We start from the raw sequence: 12,382 nt of genomic DNA on the forward strand, positions 1-12,382 counted from the left end.
TACCCTTTAACCTTTTTTTTTTTTTTTTTTTTGAGTTGGAGTCTTGCGCTGTTGCCCAGGCTGTGGCACAATCTCAGCTCACTGCAACCTCCACCTCCAGGGTTCAAGTGATTCTCATGTCTCAGCCTCCCAAGTAGCTGGGACTACAGGCATGCGCCACCATACCCGGCTAATTTTTGTATTTTTAGTAGAGATGAGTTTTCACCATGTTGGCCAGACTGGTCTTGAACTCCTGACCTCAGGTGATCCACCCACCTCCGTCTCCCAAACTGCTGGGATTACAGGCTTGAGTCACCGTGCCCGACAGTATTACCTTTAAAATTTTAATTAAGAAATTGAATTTCTGTTCAGCTTTATGAAGTATTATATAACTGACATACAATAAGTTGCAAATGTTTAAAGTATACACTTAGAAAAGTGTTGACATGTGTATACCGATGAAACAACCTCTATAATCAAGGAAGCAGATACATCCACCACCCCCAAAAGGTTCCTGTGCCCTTTGTCTCCCTTGCCCTCTGCACTCTCCCCGCTGCAAGGATTGATCTGCTTTCTGATGAGTTTGCATGTTCCGGAATTTTGTAAAGATTCATACAGTATGTACCTTGTATTATTATTATCAGTATCTTTGGTGTGTCTTTTTTCTTTTTCTTTTTTTTTTTTTTGAGACGGAGTCTCTCTCTGTTGCCCAGGCTAGAGTACAATGGCACAATCTCAGCTCACTGCAACCTCCACCTCCCGGGTTCAAGCAATTCTCTGCCTCAGTCTCCCCAGTAGCTGGGATTACAGGCGCCTGCCACCACGCCTGGCTAATTTCCTTATTTTTAGTAGAGACAGGATTTCACCATCTTGACCAGGCTGATCTTGAACTCCTGACCTCGTGATCCATCTGCCTTGACCTCCCAAAGGGCTGGGATTACAAGCGTGAGCCACCGTGCCCAGCCTGGCCTTTCTTCTTTCGATCAATGTAATTATTCTGAGATTCCTCCATGTTGTCATGTTGGTGGATGTATCAATATTTCATTCCTTTTTACTGCTGAGTAGCAGTTCATTATATGAACACACCACAGTTTACTTATTTATTCATCTATTATTTTTCCTAATTTTTTTTTTTTTCTTAGAGACAAGGTTTTTCTTGTTACCCAGGCTGGTCTTGAACTCCTGGTCTCAAGCCATCCTCCCGCCTCAGCTTCCCCAAACCCGGGGATTACGACATGAGCTACTGCACCCAGCCTCTCCATTCACCTACTGATGGATGTTTAGGCTGTTTCCAATCTTACACAGTTACAGATAAAGCTGCTATGAACAAACCTTTGTACGGACATATATTTTTATTTCTCTTGGGTAAATACCTAGGAATGAAGCAGCCGGATTATACAATAGGTGTATGTATGTTTAATATTTTAAGAAACTGTTTTCCCAACTGGTTATGCCATTTTGCATTCCCATCAGCAGTGCCTGAGTCCCAGTTGCTCCACACCCTCACCAACACTTGGCAGGCCTTTAATTTTAGCCATTCTAGTGGGGGGTGTAGTAATATCTTATTACGGTTTCAATATGCATTTTCTTATTGACTAACAATATTGAGCATGTTTTCACATGCTTATTTGTCATCTGTGTATCAGTTAGCATTTTTTTTTTTTTTTTTTTGAGACAGGGTCTTGCCCTGTTGCCCAGGCTAGAGTGCAGTGCCACAATCTCGGCTTGCTGCAACCTCTGCCTCCTGAGTTCAAGCAACTCTCCTGCCTCAGCCTCCCGAGTAGCTGGGATCACAGGCATGCACCACCATGCCCAGCTAATTTTTGTATTTTTAGTAGAGACGGAGTGTCACCATGTTTGCCAGGCTGGTCTCAAACTCCTGACCATAAGCAATCCGCCCACCTCAACCTCCCAAAGTGCTGAGATTACAGGTGTGAACCACTGCACCCAGCCAACATCTTATTTTTTTTCTTTTTTTTTTTAGACAGGGTCTTACTCTGTCGCTTAGGCTGGAGTGCAGTGGCACAATCATGGCTCACTGCAGCCTCAAACTCCTGGGCTCAAGCTATCCTCCTGCCTCAGCCTCCCAAGTAGCTGGGACTATAGGTGTGCGCCACCACACACAGCTAATTTTTTACTTTTCGTAGAGACAGGGTCTTGCCCAGGCTGGTCTCCAGCTTCTTGTTTCAAAAGATCCTCCAGCCTCAGCCTCCCAAAGTGTTGGGATTATAGGCATGAGCCACTATGCCTGGCCTGGCCTTTTTCAATATAGTAAATTGAATGGGTTTTTATTTGTTTGTGGGCCTCTCCTTTCTCCCTGCTTCTTCCCCTTGACCTTGGTGGATTCCTTGATTGGGTGGGGGCAAAGATTCCCACACTGCTTTGGCTTCTTGGTAACTGATCAAGTGACTGACTCCTACATAACCAAGGGACCCCACGAGTTCCCACCAGGCTTAACAAACTCACCCAGGACTCTGCTTGTCACATGGTGTTGTTCGCTTCTTCTCCTCAGCCAAGTGGAATTGAAGGAGGACAGACACACAGTCATTTCTACCTGCAGTGCTCCTGCCTTCAAATACCAGGTAAGTAACGCAGTTCCGAAACATAGCAACTCATTAACTGCACCAAAAAAAAGCTGCCTGCTGGAGTAAACTTCAGGAAGTGGTTTTTCTGAGCAGCTGGGGGTGAGGTGGGGGGAGGAAGGTGGAGGCAGGTGGGCAACAGACATGTCAGAGGGCTACCAGCACCAGGCACAGGAGGCCAACCACCTATTTCATGATGATGGTGATGGGAAATGAGATTCACCGGCCATTCCATTTCCCCCACCTGTAGCTGCAGATCTCATTAGTCTTGGAGAGTTGAAGAGCCAGACTCAACAGCCCGCATCCACTGGGTTTGGGACACACCCCAGCCTGGAAGTGAACATGCACTAATGCGTAAATCAGAAGCCTGAGGTTCTTGTCTGTTCTCTGTAATTTAATAGCTTAAATGTTCTGAGGCTCAGGTTCCTCACCTATATAATGGGAATAATATGCCCATCTATCCATTGAATAGGCTTGTTAGGAAGATCAAACAAGAGCTAGCCTTTGAAAGCACGTTTAACCAACAGAGCACAATAAGAACATAGTAACAACAAAAAAATTTAAAAAATAGCTGGGTAGAGTGGTGCATGCCCGTGGTCCCAGCTACTCGTGAAGCTGAGGCAGGAGCAACACTTGAGCCCAGGAGTTTGAGGCTACAGTGAGCCGCGATCACACCACTGTACTCTAGCCTGGGCAACAGGGCAAGACCCTGTCTCAAAAAGTAATAATAATTAATTAAAAATTTTTTTAAAAAACAATGGTTATGATTGAACAATAATAACAACAGTTGTTGGTCTGGTTTGGCTGGGCATGCCACATCTGAATCGCTGCTCTGGAGCTCTGCTGACTCATGAACCCAAGGGCCAGCGCTCAGTGCCTTTTCTTCCACACCCACCATGTGCTGCCCTCACCACCCCAGTCTGGCCCCTCACAAAGGTGGGCAGCTGGGCAAAGGCAGGCAGGGACATTGTGGAGGAGTCTGTGCTATCCCATCCCCTGCAGGAGGCCTTCTCCAGTTACAACGGACATGGTTGTTTTGTTTTTGGTTTTTGGGGGGTTTTTTTGAGACAGGTTCTTGTTCTGTTGCGCATGCTGGAGTGCAGTGGCGTGATCATAGCTCACTGCAACCTCTGCCTCCCAGGTTCATGCCATCCTCCCACCTCAGCCTCTCGAGTAGCTGAAACTATAGGCATGCACCAGCACATCCGGCTAATTTTGGTAATTCTTGTAGAGACGAGATCTCGCCACATTGCCCAGGCTGGTCTCAAACTCCTGAGCTCAAGCAATCTGCACGCCTCGGCCTCCCAAAGTACTGGAATTATAGGCATGAGCCACTGCACCTGGCTGACATGGTTGTATTATGACTCATAACCATAGGCATTTTTGCCTTTGTAGACCTCTTCCTCCATAAAAAGAAATAAAAATTATGTTTTGAAACTGTACTGGTATAAATAAAAATATATTCACATTATAAATTTAAAAATTTCTTTTACCTAGACAGTATTTTTATTCTTCTGATTACTGTATCTTCTAGATCTAATGAAGAAGGACCTGACAGCAGATCATGCACACAACAGCCCAAGGGATTAGGGGAGCTACTGTCTTACACCCTGAGTGGCCTGGCCGCTGATCGGGGAAGAGCACCGCCATTTCCCAGGCACTGAAGCCAAAACAGGTATTTGTGCATTCTGTTCTCAAAACCACAAAAGCACAAGCAACAAAATAACAAAAATAGATAAACTGGACTTTATTAAAACTAAAAATGTTTTTATTGCAAAGGATAGCATTAGGAAAGTGAAAGGTAATTCACAGAATGGGAGAAAATATTTGGAAATCAAATATCTGATAAGGGTCTAGGATCTTGAATATATAAAGAACTGTTACAACTCAACAACAAAAACACAACCACTTTAAAGAATTGGCAAAGGGGCCGGGCGTGGTGGCTCACGCCTGTAATCCCAGCACTTGGGGAGGCTGAGGCAGGAGGATCACTTAAGGTCAGGAGTTCCAAGACCAGCCTGGCCAATATGGTGAAACTCCATCTCAACTAAAAATACAAAAAATTAGCTGGGCGGTGGCACATGCCTGTAATCCCAGATACTCAGGAGGCTGAGGCAGGAGAATCACTTGTTCCCAGGAGGCAGAGGTTGCAGTGAGCCAAGATCGCATCACTGCACTCCAGCCTGGGCGATAGAGTGAATGGGACTCCGTCTTAAAAAAAAAAAAAATGGATTTGAGCAGATTATTTCTCCTAAGAAGATTTAAAAAAAAAAAAAGACCCCAAACACATAAAAAGATGCTCAACATCTTTAGTCACTAGGGAATTGCAAATCAAAACTACAATGAGATACCACTTCATACCCACTAGGATAACGATAACCAAAAAGACAGACGCTAAGCATTGATGAGGATGTAGAGAAACAGGAATGCCCATAGCCTACTATGGCATTGTAAAATGATACAGCCACTTTGAAAACAGCTAGCAGTTCCCCCAAAATTAAAACTAAAGTTACCATGTGATCCAGCAGCAATTCAACTACTGGGGATATAGTCAAGAGAGCTGAAAACATGTCCACACAAAAACATGTTTATAGGGCCGGGCGCAGTAGCTCACGCCTGTAATACTGGCACTTTGGGAGCCCAAGGCGGGTGGATCACAAGGTCAGGAGATCAAGACCATCCTGTCTAACACGGTGAAACCCTGTCTCTACTAAAAATACAAAAAATTAGCAGGGTGTGGTGGCGGGCACCTGTAGTCCTAGCTACTCGGGAGGGTGAGGCAGGAGAATGGTGTAAACCCAGGAGGCGGAGCTTGCAGTGAGCCGAGATCACGCCACTGCACTCCAGCCTGGAATGACAAAGCGAGATTCTGTCTCAAAAAAAAAAAAAAAAAGAAGTAACAAACCTTTATAGAAGCAGTATTCACAATAGCCAAAACGTAGAAACAACACAAATGTTCATCAATTGATGAATGAGTAAACAAAATGGGATATATCAATATAATGGAATATTATTTCCATGTTGGTCAGGCTGGTCTCAAACTCCCGACCTCAGGTGATCTGCCCACCTCAGCCTCCCAAAGTGCTGGAATTACAGCCGTGAGTCACTGCGCCCGGCCAGTTTTACACTTTTTAAGCCAATTCATTTTAGCATCCCTGATGGTAGATATCTGTGTATCTAATGATCAATTGACCAATCAATCTAAGCATATATACATATGCTCTTTGATTCTCCTTTGAGTAAGTTATAGCATTTCACTGGTTCACTCATTAATTGATAAGTTAAATAAAATATTTGACGCATGTTCATTTTATATTTGTATGAGAGTTATGATTTTACTCCTAAAAATTATAAGACTCCACTATGGAGCTTTTACTTAAATAATAATAACTAATGTTTATTGAGTGCTTACATACTTCTCATGTTTCCTTTAATCCTATGAGTCAGTTACTGTTATTACTCTCCTTTTACAAGAGAGAAACAAGACTCTCAGAGAGGTTAGTACTCTTGCCCACGGTCCCACAGCTGAAGTGGTGATGCTGACTGCCTGCCTTCAGCCCTGAGCCCTAATTCCTCACACAGGGTCCCTAGAAGAAAAACATTTCACAGCTGGGTGCGGTGGCTCACACCTGTAATCCCAGCACTTTGAGAGGCCAAGGCAGGTGGACTGCCTGAGGTCAGCAGTTTGAGACTAGCCTGGCTAACATGATGAAACCCCATCTCTACTAAAAATACAAAAAATTATCTGAGCATGGTGGTGCACACCTGTAATCCCAGCTACTCGGGAGGCTGAAGCAGGAGAATTGCTTGAACCCGGAAGGCAGAGGCGAGCTGAGATCCCGCTACTGCACTCAAGCCTGGGTGACAGAGTGAGACTCTGTCTCAAAAAAAAAAAAAAAAGAAAAGAAAAGGAAAGAAAAAAGGAAACATTTCAGGACTTCTTGAAATGCTCCACAATAGAAAAATCTTTGGTCTAGAACAAAGATGGAAGGGATCAAAGTCTGAAACAGTTGAAATACACTGAATGTAACATATGTATTCACCAAGGTTATTCAAGGATGTAATCCTTCACCTTGTTCTATACAACTGTCTTCATGTTTCCTGTTTCTTTGCAGCTTCATTACCTGATTAAACAAAATTAAAATAAATAGATACATAAAAATCAAAAAGGTAGCCAAGTTGGTGTATGAGAATATGCACAGGATATGATGCTTCTAGACAGAAATGAGATTCATGTGATTTAGGACCATGTCAGTAGCCTGTGTAAACATTCCTAATACCCAGAATGTGAGAACACATCTGGGCCTGCGGATGGATACCTCCCAAATGTCAAGGACGTGCTTTAATTAGAGCTTTTTTAAAATGGACCAGTTGCAGCCAGCGCTATGGCTCGTGACTATAATCCCAGCATTTTGGGAAGCTGAGGTGGGAGGATCACTTGAGCCCAGGAGTTCGAGACCCTCCTGGACAACATAGTGAGACCCCCTATCTCTACATAAATTTTGTTTTTTAATTAGCCAGGCCTGGGGGTACATGCCTGTGGTCCTAGCTACTCAGGAGGCTGAGGTGGGAGGATTGCTTGAGTTGGGAGGTGGAGGCTACTGTGAGCCATGTTTGGGCCATGGCACTCCATCCTGAGTGACAGAGCGAGACCCTGTCTCAAAAACAAAACAAACAAATAAACAAAAGCCAGAAACCTTGGTAGTGATGGTATACTGTAGTTTTGCAAAATGTTACCATTAGGGGAAACTAGTACATATCTCTGTATTATTCACTGCAAATGCATGCAAATGTGCTATTATCTCAATAAAAATATTTCTAATTTAAAAAATAAGGCCGGGTGCCATGGCTCACACCTGTAATCTCAGCACTTTGGGAGGCTGAGGCAGAAGGATCACTTGAGGTCAGGAGTTGGAGACCAACCTTGCCAACATGGTGAAACCTTGTCTCTACTAAAAATGCAAAAATTAGCCAGGCATGGTGGCACGTGCCTGTGGTCCCAGCTACTCAGGAGGCTGAGGCAGGAGAATCGCTTGAACCCGAAAGGCGGAGGTTGCAATGAGTCGAGATCGTGCCACAGCACTCCAGCCTGGGCGACAGAGCGAGACTCAGTCTCAAAACGAAAAAAAAAAAAAAAAAAAAACCTTGAATTTTCGCATTGCTCTTTAGAATGTGGAAGGAACTTGGAAATTTTCTCTGAGGGTAAGAGAGAGCAAACATGCTCCCAAAAAGGGGAAATTCTAAACGGAAAACAAACAGGGACATTTTCCACCTAGAAAAGATCTTGTATATTCAGGGAGGTAAAGGGGATTTCTGCAAATTATTGTGAGATGCACTGACAAGCCTCAACTCCTAAATGAAATGTTTTTCTCCCAGGTCATTTCAAGGCCAGTTTCCCCAGAAAACTACCCTTAGATGAACCTCTCTAAGAGACAGATGGGCAAGTAGGAAGTGCTCTTAGCTCCCTCTCTCCCATCCCCCATAGGATGAGGCCTACAGAGGAATCCCGTAGGTCAACTTACAGAGAAAGACCCTGAGGCCCTGAGGTTGGCCATTTGTCTTGTCTGTGTGGCCAGCAAGGGGACTGCTGGGCCTGGCAGTGTCTCAGGACTTCCTGGCCAGGGAGCTTCCTTTGTTGTCTCTGGAGTCCCCCCTTGCCCTGTGTCCTTGAGTCTAGGACCTGGCACAGGTACATGTGATGCCATGCCCAGGGTGCTCTAATCCAGGCACTGGCCTCTAAGGAATGGTTACTGAGGGCCGGACCAAGTCCAGCAGAGCCAGCTCTCACCAGGCCTGTGCAGTGGGTGAGCATATGTGATGGGAGGACATATGCAGTGAGTGGGTATATGCAGTGGGTGGGCATATGCAGTGGATGGGCATGTGTAGTGAGTGGGTATATGTGGTGAATGGGCATATGCAGTGGGTGGGCATATGCAGTGAGTAGGTATATGCAGTGGGTGGGCATATGCAGTGAGTAGGTATATGCAGTGAGTAGGTATATGCAGTGGATGGGTATATGCAGTGGATAGGCATGTGTAATGGGCAGGAATATGCAATGGGTGGGCATATGCAGGGGTTGGGTATATGCAGTGGATAGGCACATGTACTGGGTGGGCATATGTCATGGGTAGGCAAGTGCAGCAAGTGGGTATATGCAGTGGGTAGGCATGTGCAGTGGGTGGGTATATGCAGTGGGTGGGCATATGCAATGGGTGGGCATATGTGATGGGTAGGCATATGCAGTGAGTGGGTATATGCAGTGGGTAGGCATATGCAGTAAGTGGGTATATGCAGTAGGTGGGCATATGCAGTGGGTGGGCATATGTCATGGGTGGCATATGCAGGGCTGGGCACCTGCCGCAAGTGGGCTGTCACGGGAGACTTTGCTCACACTAAGAGACTCTGAGTTTCAGTTTTCTGCCGCCTAACATGATGCTATCTGCCACTGCCTGTAAATCCATTTTTAACCCCCAGCTAGGGAAGCTGAAGGAAGAGGAACAGCAGGGCCACCAGCTCAGCCCGGTGGCTGCATTGTTCTCCCCTGACATTGTTCTCAGGCCGGCTCTGCTTACCCAGAAGGCCCCCGTGAGCCCTGGGGAATCCGATGAGATTGTTTTTCCCAAGACCGGGCTCTTCAGGTGTGAGCTGCAGTTCTTGGGCCACGTAGGTTACTGTGGCATTTCTGCAGCAGGAAAGAGGAAGGAACTTCTGATCTGTGCGGCAACGGCCATCAACAATGTGCACCCCCACCAGCCGGCAGCGCGAAGAGGAAAGGAGCTCAGTTTCCATAGTGATAAATCACCAGGAAGGGAGCCCGGAGGGAGCCGGCAATCAGACTGCTCCCTTCCCCTGGCTCCCTGCAAACGCATTCCCAACACCAGAGTCGGTTAGCGGCCTGGCACCTCTCCAGACTGAGCCCCCAGAACCGCAGGCAGAGGAAGACAGAAGGGACTCTGCCAGATGGAAAACAAGTTCCCAGCTCCTCTTCAACGCGTCAGTAAAGCATGGAAGCCCAAGCAAATGCATCGGGGCCCAGGGCTGTGCCACAACTGGGTGGCCACACGCCACATGCGAAGCTCTCGATGCATGCCACCTACATGATTTCATTCCGTTCTCTTATATTACGCCCTCCACACGACTGTGTTCTATTAAATGAGCCCACAGCACAGGTGCTATTAGCCCTTTTATCACAGAAGAAGAAACAGGCCTTGCGAGGGAGAGAGATGCACCAGAGACAATTCACCAAGTTAACAATAGCTCCTGAAGGTCTCAAGGCTCTCTTTTGAGATTCTTTCTCTTGCCAAAATCAGACCATTTTCCCCAAAGAAAACATTTGAGTTTTTTTGAAATGCTCTGGGAAGTCACTTATCCCAAACCTCATCAGCCACTCTTTATTGCAGGCCACGGTCTCTTGCCTGTAACCCTTGCACATGCTGTTCCTTCTGCTTGAAATACTGTTCCCTGCTTCCTTGGTCAGCTAACTCCTCAGGAGACTTGTTTCATCCCTCCTTCCCAGTAGCTCAGATGCCTTGCTTTCTGGGCTCCCACAGAACTTACACCATATTGTGAAGCAACACGGAGTAATAGTAGGAGAAAAGGCTCTTCTAGGCCCAGACTAGCTGTGTGACCTCAGGGGATTTGCTTAACCTCTCTGAGCCTTGATTTCTTCATAGGCAAGATGGAGAGAATGCGAGCATCTGCCTCACAGTGTGTCTGTGAGGACTGGACATTAACATATGTAAAGCACTTAGAAAATGCTTGCCTGTGGTTAATGCTCTAGAAACATTAGTCACTAAAGTATTAAGTTCTTAAAGCAAGAGCCATCCTTCATGGATATCTCTAGATCTAAAGGTTTAGGACCTACTAGGTGTGGAGCAAATGTCACTCTGGATTCATGGGAGACTATTTTCCAGCTACCATTTAGGCAACAGGCACGGTGCTAGGCACCTTGATTCATAATATTTAATCTAGTTAAGTCATTCCAGGACTGGTCCCAGGTAGCCAAGGACCAGCATTTTGTCAGTGTAGCCTGTAGCATTCTTGAATGGCCCCTCTGATCGCGTGATATCCCCTCCAGACTTCCTGCCCTGCCCAGGCCTGAAAACAGTCCCCACACTCAGTGACAGGTGAGGAGGCCCTCAGCCTTGCCACAACAGGGGTTACCCATGTGGTCTGTAAACACCAAGAGATTTAAATAATGGACATACCTGTATCCCAGGGGCCATTCAGACGGCAAAAGACAAACCCCACCTTGGGCAGCCACTCTCCTCCATGGTTTCGCTTGAAAAAATGAAACGAAACTCTTCATACAAATACTCGGGTTTTAAACAAAGTTATGTAACAGCCAAGTCTCTCCACTTAAAAATACAGTCTTCTCCAAATCTATAGAGACAGGATGCCGACCAGAGGTTGCCTGGGACTTGGAGAGGGATTGGAGGACGACTGCCAATGGGCTAGAGGGAACTTTTGGGGGTGAAGAAAATGTGCTCAGCTGGATTGTGGTGATGCTTGTACAACTCTGTCTTCACAAATTGTAGGGTTCCCGAATGTAGTCAATAAAAATACAGGATGCCTAGTTAAATTTCAGATATGCAACAAATATTATTTTTAATATAAGTATGTCTCAGATGGGACATCCTTGCATATTGCATGGGATATACTTACACTAAGAAGGCATTTGCTGGGCCGGGCGCAGTGGCTCACGCCTGTAATCCCAACACTTTGGGAGGCTGAGGCGGTTGGATCACCTGAGGTCAGGAGTTCGAGACCAGCCTGTCCATCATGGAGACACCCCATCTCTACTAAAAATACAAAATTAGCTGGGCATGGTGGCACATGCCTGTAATCCCAGCTACTTGGGAGGCTGAGGCAGGAGAATTGCTTGAACCCGGGAGACAGATGTTGCAGTGGGCCGAGATCGCGCCATTGCACTGCACTCCAGCCTGGGTAACGAGAGCAAAACTCCATCTCAAAAAAAAAAAGAAAGAAAGAAAAAAGAAATCATTTGCTGTCACTTTTTTTTTTTTGAGTCAGAGTCTCACTCTGTTGCCCATGCTGGAGTGCAGTGGCGCGATCTCGGCTCACTGCAGCCTCCGCCTCTCTGGTTCAAGCAATTCTCCTGCCTCAGTCTCCCAAGTAGTTGGAATTACAGGTACACAACACAACACCCAGCTAATTTTTGTATTTTTAGTAGGGGCGGGGTTTCACCACTTTGGCCAGGCTGGTCTTGAACTCCTGACCTCAAGTGATCTGCCTGCCTAGGCCTCCCAAAGTGCTGGGATTACAGGTGTGAGCCACTGCGCCCGGCCGATAGGAAATACATTCTAAACAGTCACGTTAGCTTTGTCTTCCCGGTGCCTACAGCCTGCAGAGGGCAAGACTCAAGGTCAGAAATATCACAAGACAGGCTGGGCATGGTGGCTCACGCCTGTAATCCCTGCACTTTGGGAGGCTGAGGCGGGCGGACCACCTGAGGTCAGGAGTTTGAGACCAGCCTGACCAACACGAAAAACCCTGTCTCTACCAAAAATACAAAATAAGCCAGGCGTGGTGGCACACGCCTGTAATCTCAGCTACTTGGGAGGCTGAGGCAGGAGAATTGCTTGAACCCAGGAGGCAGAGGTTGCAGTGAGCCGAGATCACACCATTGCAGTACAGCCTGGGTGACAGAGTAAGACTCCATCTCAAAACAAACAAGAACAACAAAAAGAAAGAAACACCACAGGACAAACCGGAGAGTTGGGAGTAGTCCTCTCCTTGTTGGATGCTCCAAATACTAAAAATCACCCACCTACTCTGTTTTTCTGCCCAGAAATTAGAGA

General features: G+C 46.3%; 1 protein-coding gene across 9 annotated transcripts in view; it reads right to left on the reverse strand.

Moving 5' to 3' along the window:
• PECAM1 (platelet and endothelial cell adhesion molecule 1) overlaps positions 1-10,849 on the reverse strand; it is an 82,619-nt gene extending 71,770 nt beyond the window's left edge. For 3 of the 9 annotated variants that reach the window (XM_031657691.1, XM_021929325.2, XM_021929324.2), the window contains exon 1: positions 2,446-2,595. The gene's annotated coding sequence lies outside the window, so the exon portion shown is untranslated. Of the gene's footprint in view, positions 1-2,445; positions 2,599-10,768 lie in introns of those variants that run through there. The other 6 variants (XM_021929322.2, XM_009191012.4, XM_009191013.3 and 3 more) reach the window with 5 other exon arrangements.
• Positions 10,850-12,382: the final 1,533 nt, after the last annotated feature.

This window comes from Papio anubis, chromosome 17, assembly GCF_008728515.1.
Source record: "Papio anubis isolate 15944 chromosome 17, Panubis1.0, whole genome shotgun sequence".
Taxonomy (NCBI): Eukaryota; Metazoa; Chordata; class Mammalia; order Primates; family Cercopithecidae; genus Papio; species Papio anubis.